The sequence below is a fragment of the Kryptolebias marmoratus genome, linkage group LG6 (assembly GCF_001649575.2).
Source record: "Kryptolebias marmoratus isolate JLee-2015 linkage group LG6, ASM164957v2, whole genome shotgun sequence".
Taxonomy (NCBI): domain Eukaryota; kingdom Metazoa; phylum Chordata; class Actinopteri; order Cyprinodontiformes; family Rivulidae; genus Kryptolebias; species Kryptolebias marmoratus.
In genome coordinates, this window is record NC_051435.1 from 9847111 (window position 1) to 9855570 (window position 8460).

The following is an 8460-nucleotide window of genomic DNA, read 5'->3' on the forward strand; positions in this document are numbered from 1 at the left end:
CACAAACAGTGGCAGCAGCTAGCTGTAGCACTTCTGTTGCAGCCTGGGGCACTTCCAGCTGGAATATTATCATAACTCATCAGGAATAATCATGTAATTCAAACCTGACAGCAGCGTAAAGGTTTATGAAATGATGTTTGATTGAACCACTATGAATTTTTCAGACTGGAGATGTTTTAAAATGGCAGTAAGTCACGTTGGTCTTGGCCTCACTCTGACTAGTCATTAACTCATCGCTCCCCTCAGAATTAAATTCTCTTTCATAACTGAGGTTGTTTAAAGTGTGAAATACAAGTGGTAAGATATTAATGGCTTATACTCTTTTACACCAAACCCTACTTCAGCAGACCTGAACTATCTTTTAAGTTGTTTACAGACAGAAATCTTGTGGACGTGTAGACAGTAGCAAACATTCCTGCTCGTTAAGGTGAGAAGGTCAGTATCATTTGTATGCCAGACATTTGATTTAAAATAAACTAACTATAAACCAACTCTTCCCAGTGGGCAAGAGACCTCGGGGCAGACTCAGAACTTGCTGGAGGGATCATGTATCCTCTCTGGTCTGGGAACGCTATGAGATCCATCAGGAGGAGCTGGAGAGTGTCGCTGAGGAGAGGGAGGTCTGGGCTTCTCTCCTGGACCTGTTGCTTCTGTGACCTGACCACGGATGAGTAATGGAGAAGATGGATGGATGGATGGATGGATGGATGGATGGATGGATGGATGGATGGATGGATGGATGGATGGATGGATGGATGGATGAATGGGGAAACTAACTAGCTGCTAGCATGACAGATAAAAGACGTCTAATGCAAACTTGTGTTCGAAGGGAAAGTCATTAATGGTGGATTTTACTGAGATTAACCAAACTGAACTGATGAATGAAGAGTCAAACACAAAGAATGACCAACCAATTACATGTCATCATGAAGATATTTATATGTTTAAACATTTTCATGAATTATGAACATGCTGGAGTTTCAATAGATGTTAATAGACGTCTTTGTCTTCAGACTGTTGCTGGAAAAAGGTTTGTGCTTTTAAGTTGACTGGATTACAAGTGGCTTTATTTTTTAATGTGTCTCTCATTTATGCATTCACAAACACACACTCGAACACCAATCCTGTACGAAACTTAAGGGCAGTCGATTAGCGACTGTGGTTACCACTCTGCAGCCACCTTTTAATTACACAGTTTTACTGTCGCTGAACATTTCTAAACAACCGAATAAAAGCCAACTAGACTTTCTTCCTTTGTTCTTGAATTTCCTACCAGTCAGGCAGAGCTGGAGAAAACCTTTCAGATGAGAGGTGAAAGGTTTTCAAACTTAAAGAAAGCGGGTCCGGTTGCCCTCCATTCAAGCACTTAGGACTACCCATCACGCTGTCATACACTCATCCTCACACTTCAGTTGCCAGCTGGAAACATTATCGGCGCTGCTTTTAGAAGTCTGTGAACCCGGGGGCTCAAACCAAGTGTGAACACCACCTGTGATTGCTGTTTGTGCACTGCTGAACATTTGCTTGAGAGGCCAGAATAACAAAAGTTCCAGCAGATGAGACCCGAGCAGCAGCAGGAAACCATCTGTTCTGCCATCAGTCTTGAGATGACTGTAAACATTTCAGTCTTGATGAGTTCAGATTATGAGGATTGATATGACAACATTTTTACCAGCTGTTGCACAGAATAAAAACCCCTCTGCAGTGAAACACCCATGTTGTTTGTGTAGCCAGAAAAAGCATCTTTTTTTTTTTTACCCACTGAGAGCAAATTGGCTTTGTTTATCAATTTGTACGATAACTGCGAGCCCCACGACGGAAGAGAGGTGCCTACAAAGTGAAATGTTTTTAAGCTTCGATTGTCATTTGCACAACAAAAGTATTCTGTCATTTTGAATGTGGGCTATTAGTATGCACATTGTGGTGCGCTTCATTTCTGCACGCAGGGAGAAAATTATCTTCAAGCGCTGGCCCTATAATGGTGTTGTGTAACAAGGACTGTAAGGGCAGATGCTGTTTTCCTCCACTCTCAGGGACAGCAGGCTGCAACAAACTCTATTAAACACATTTATTTCTCTGTATTGGCGCTTGTTTAAGCAAACACACACAACAATATCCCTAATCCTCAACAAGGATCAGAAGATGACAGCTTCATGTCCTTGGTGACAGCTAATTTGTTTGTGTGGGAGGAACACTGAGCTGCCAGTGTGTGTGTGGTTTTTTTTATTTCCCTTATGAAAAATCAATACATCTGATCTTGGGTGGGTGGGAGAATTTCTATTTTTGATTTTTTTTTCTAGGTGAATTTTTGAGCTCTGCGAGTAAAAACATCTGTTTAAAGATCACTGCCTTCTTATTTTCACATCATGCCTTCTTTAAATAGAGAGGAGTCAGAGAGGCTGGGCTGTCACTAAACGCAGGCATTTTACAGCTTTTTACGGCAACACTAATGAGCACAGCAGCCTTGGATGAATATGTATGCAGGAAGCAAAGACACGGGGAAAGAAAACACAGAAAAGGGACAAAAATAATGTCCAGCAGCGGAAAAGCTGGTAGCCTTGGCAATGTTTCATATTTGCTCTCCAAGATTTGTGAAAGTAATTACTACCTCTATTCACATAAGAGAAGCAAAAAAAAATCATTATTCAGTTTGAATAAATTAAACAAAAATACATTTTATGTGTAACAAAATATGCTAATTTCTTCAGCTGCAACACAATTAGGACTTGTGACTCTTATGACTGTAGTTATTGTAATGATGCAGTGAATATTTGAGTCATTAAGTAAAATGCTGAAGGGATTATCAAGCATAGTAAATAATGGTAGTTAATGAGCGTGTATTTATTTATGGACACACTGAGGAATCTCAGCCACAGACCTGATTCTTGGCCATCTTTATTAAGACATGATCACATCTTTAACAAACCCTTGAATGTGTTTAACATGAGACGCACACATTTCAGTGTTTACAATATACTAGTCAGATAATTATTTATGCAGTGATTATAAAAATGTTGACTGGTCTTTTTTCACTTCAGCTTTAAACAGCTTTGAGTGAAATAACTAAACAACACATACAAAAAAACAGCTGTAAGTCAGACATTTATTAATTGTTTTTAATGTTTAATTCTCAGTGACAGCTGCTGCAAAGATGCATTTTTTTTCAGTTTTGAGTCAAGCTGTAGCTCCCATTCAGACCTGAATCTTTCAGGATAAATTTAGACTGCAGCTAGATCAAGTGCTTTAGTCTTTATAGCTTCATTTATATACCACACAAACAGCTAAAAATATATAAGACACACAACCTTAAGTCTGTAAATCATGCAAAAATACCTGCGTGCACCAATGGGGGATTTAGCACCAATATATATGGGTGATTCACAGCCTTTTTTAACCTCTCATATTGCAGCTGAAACATCAATATCATCACAAAAATACACAATCAGTTCACTCAGCTGAGAGCAGAAATGAATAGGATGGTTGCCTAATTATTTTCATAAAAAATATCTGTGTGCTGGCAATAGTTCTCTCTGGTGTCAGACAGACATAATTCAACCCCAGTTCCAAAAAAAAGTTCAGACGTCATGTAAAATATAAACAAAAACAGAATGCAACGATTTGCAAATCTCAAAAAACATATTGTATTCACAATGGAAGATAGTAAACATATCAAATGTTTAAACTAAGACAAAAAACTAGGTCATTTTAAACGTCTCATAAAAGTTGTGACACGGGCAATGAAAGGCTGTAAAAGCAAGCGGTACTGAAAAAAAACAACTGGAGGAAAATTTGCAACTAAGTGGGTGAATCGGAAACAGGTCAGTCAGAGGACTGGGTAGAAAAAGAACATTTTAGAGAGGCTGAATGTCCCAGAAGTAAAAATGGGCAGGGGTTCACCAGCCTGAGATAAAGCTCTTTCAGAATAATGAGTAATGTCAACATACATAACATGATTTATTCCATTAAAATAATATTCTGTGGATGTATTTGTAAAACATGTAAGCACATTTTAGACTTGTTATTAAGCTGCAGATTCAGCTGTGTTAAACAATCTTCTAACAAATATTAAAACATCATTCAAACCTGTAAGCAGGCTTACTTGCTAAGCTCATAAAGGTCAACAAGCGCAAGGCTTTAGTGCTTTAATCAGTCTGTGTTTTAGATAAGCTCTTCTTTTCTCAGAGATTAAATATCTCTCATTGAGTTCTCACTTCCTGAGACGCGCCGAGGTCCACAGGAAGCTCTACAAATGCCATTGTCCGAGAGAATCGATTGGTCAGCAGGAAGCACTCTTGCACATATCGATCAGCTTTCTCAGGTTCCAGCGTTGAGGTTTCAAGCATTCTTTCAAGCCGTGTTACCTTGAAAGACGTAACCTGCTGTTATCATAACCCTAAAGAAGTTATTGTTGAAGCTGAAGGTCCATTTCTAATCCAAAACCCCGCTTTACCGAAACAATTCCTTTACAAGGGTTTCGTCACTCTTCACATGAACCTACACTGACCCTTTTCGAACTGTTCATCACATAGAAAGCAAATAATAAGTTAACTTTCTTTAATATTACTTTTTTATCTGTGAAGGCATGGAATTATAGAAAGCATAGGGGATTTAAAACTTTTCTAACAGAGCATTGTCGAGTTATAAAAAGGACTAAATGATTCAATATGCTATGAATCCCTTTTTTTTTGGAAAGTTAATCCATTTTTAATGTGAAGATGTACATTAATTGAGTTTTAATCGTATATGTAATCGTGTTTTCATGAAAAGAAAAGGTACCGTCTACGTAATAGGTGCCGTCTTGGAGACGAGCCTGTCCCTGAGCCCAGAGGTAATAAACAGGTGAGCAGCCACATTGTTGTACTTGTTTGAATTGTGTTGTGTCCCTTAAGAGTTCGAGTTTCTCATTTATCAACAATTCTCACAAAGCACCGACTCACTTTTGCCTCAGGTGGGAGTAAAGTGGCCGCATGAAAAAAAAAAAAGTGAAAGCGACAGGGATCGACTGAGAGGCAGAAAGTACAGAAAAATAACTCTGACGGAGCAAAGAAAACACAATAAAAAACAAGACTGATTGCACATTGTTCAGTGAAAGATGCACTTACTGTATGTGAATAACGAGACTGACGACAGAGAACGGAATTTATCAATCTTTTTGGGAGGTGTTGGAGCTCTTTTTTTGCCTCACTGTGTTGCTTTTGTACGAAACAGATTTAACACTTTTAAAGACAGACTTTAGATGGTGAAGAGCATTAAAAGACACATTTTTCTTCAGGGGTGAGCGGAGGCCGAGGAAGAAGGATGAGGGGTGAATATTGGACTCTTATTAACCAGGTCACATGAACCTCAAGTGAATCTTTCTGCTCTCTGGTCTTTGCTGAAGGTGTGGGTTTATGGAGCTGCTTGCCACATCTCCGCAGAGTTAAATAGTTTGTTGCCTGGAGGGAAAAGAAAGAAAATAAGAACGAGAAACGGTTTATCTCTTCCTGTCTCCATCAGCACTTTAGATTTCATAAATGCTAACTGACACAGATGAAGGTCAGATAAAACCAAAGCTATTGGACCACAACTTCAAACCTTTTCACCTCCGGGCTGGAAGAGATGAAGGGCACGGTGAAGGTGAGGGGAGCATCTGATTCACCATGCAGCCTTTCCTCTTTATGAGCAGATGGTCTGTTGGATGAAGGCTTTCTGATGCTCATCAGTGATCTGTCTTTGCAGAAAAGCCGGCCTTCAGGCAGCTGATGTATTGATTTGTTGTCTCTGATATCCAAACTGAAGCACTTTAGGTTCAGGTAGAGAGCATCAGTGGAGGTGGAAACACGCTCTCAGTCTGCTATTTGCAGAGGATTGCTTCAATGCAAACAGTTTTAATGAATGTTGCTGCTTTTTGAAAAGGTTTCTGCTCTCTTATGATTCAATGCTGCAACACCCTGAAAAATGGTTGAGATCATAAAAAGGGTTTGAATACTGAGTATTATTAAAAATGCTGCGGTGGAAAATCTCCCAACCAGTTAGCTTCATGGATAACAGGACAGAAACATGATTGGGTGTAACCCCTGAGAGGCTGCAGAAGTAAAGATGCAGAGGGGTTAACTGTGGGAAAGACTGCAACAAGTTCATAATAAAGTTCTTACTGTGAAATTTCAAAAGAGCTGTGGGTTTTTTATTTACAGCGCCATGAACAGACTCAGAGAATCTCTACAGAGAATTAAAAAACACTACCAAATGGCGAATAGGTTTGTCTTTTCTCGTGACACAAAATCAAGAACAGACCCAAAGTGGGACCAACTAACAGAAATTAGGGGTGTTACTTTATCCATCTTTTTTAAATTCTGTAAGATTAAAAACATACCCTCTTTGGGAAAAAACTCAATTAAGATATTTTTTGTAAGAAGTCTTAAACAATGCATCTTTCCTTTCAAGCTTAAGAAAAGAAAGATTATCTGAGTTGTTATCAGTTGCATAATAAAGGCCGGAGACTCTGACGTTGGTGCACGTTACTGTCCTTTGTGTGAGTAAACTACACATCTGGGAAGGAAAAATGAATGCTGAAGCAACATTTACTCAGAGCCAGATAAAAGTATATTAAAGGAATAAATAAATAATTCTCGCTTATCTTAACAAGGCAATGTCTAACTCCATTTTGTGCATGTAGTGTTACAAAAACAAGGAGCTAAACTCACCTGTGTGCAGTTCAGATGTCTCAAGTTTATTAAAAAAATAAAATGATTTAAAAATAGGCCTGATGAGCTTCTGAAATTCAGTATTCAAATAAGAACAGGAAATTGTTTTTGTCCTTCAAAATTACATCAGCGGTTCACTTCAGTTTCCAAACCTTTTGGGAATGTTTTTAAAGGATGAGGTGATGCAACACAACAGTAAACAACCCCACCATTCAACTTACTTGCCTTTTTAAAATTTTGTTTACCTTTTGGATCTAAATGCATGGCTTCAAATGATTGCCTTTTGTTTTTTTATGCAGCATCCCAACTTTTTTCTCCAGCAGAACTGCGGAGTAATAACCAGGTTTGACACGCGTCATGTGATGTTCTGAAAGCACAGAGGGAGTTATCAACACTATCGTGTTTCACTTCCTGTCTTTTGCCTTTAATAAACCCAGTTTGGGAAGATGCCGCGAAGCTTTCTGAACACTGATTGCCAGGAAGGCGGCAAACAATTTTAATTAATGTCAATCTTAATGGCATGCACACTCACAAAAATAAAAAAAAACAAAACATGCACACCAATTAGCAGCATTGTACCTCCTGATGAATGGATGCTGTGGGAGTCACAATCTCCCCTCTCTCTACAGGAAATCTACAGGTGATCGATTTCCAGCCGTCCTCAGCTGTGTTGGAGACTTTGTGCTTTATCCTCATTAAAATCCATATTTCACCGGGTGGCCTCATTACTAGGATTTATACCATCTTTCACATTCTGGTGATTAGTTAAAAGATGTGAAGTCCACAGGGCTTTGTGGGTTTTTTTTATAACTCCCTGAAAATGTTGCTACAAAGGTGACACAGTTTTTACTGTTTCAATAGACAATACATGTGAACATAATGGAAACTCAATGAGAACTGAAGATATATTTTATAAATAAATAAAACAGCTATTTACAATGCTGTGCCGAAGGTGAAACAGAAAAAATGTTTTTGCCCATGTCTGTGTATGTGTGTGTGTGTGTGTGCATGTTGGCATTCATTTGTCTGTAATGTTTGCAAAATATCTTATAAACCACTGGATAGATTTTAATGAAAACTGTCAGAAAGTAATCATTGAATGTACATCTGCCACTGTTGAACTTTTGGAGTCAACCTGATTCAAGATGGATAAGCAGCTAATTGGCATTAGCAAACACAGAAATGGCTACAACTCAGGGTGTAGAGCTAAAATTTGGTGTGGCTGAAACTGAAAGTCATCCTCAACACAATCTTCAAGCTTTAACACAAGATCTCACGTGAGATTACACAAAACATCCTTTACAAGATTGACCAAAGCAGCTATAACTCTGTTCCTTCTTATTATAAGATTAGCTTTAAGCTGAGGTGGATGATGTGCATGCTTTCAAGGAATGGTAGGCTTTCAATTTCTTTATATTTCACCTCCAAGGCAAAGTCTCATATTAGGGTAATACTATTTCACTGAAACTGTATCACTTTTAATCAGATTCACTCATTCATCTCAGTGACATTCTCCGTCTACACATATCCAGTCTAACACGCAGCGGTTGTGTTCTCACATCAGAACAAAATTTGTGCCTCACCCTGAGAAACAGCAAAATAAAGGAAATATTTTGCTGAATAAGGCAACGGTCAAAGCACAGTCGCCCTCAAAATAAAGACAAATTATTCACATAGTCTTCTTCTTCTCTTTTTTTCTACAAACGTAGAATTGCAGTAGTTAGGATTTGTAACATCATTTTAACAAAAAACATAATCCAATCACATTAATTGGTGA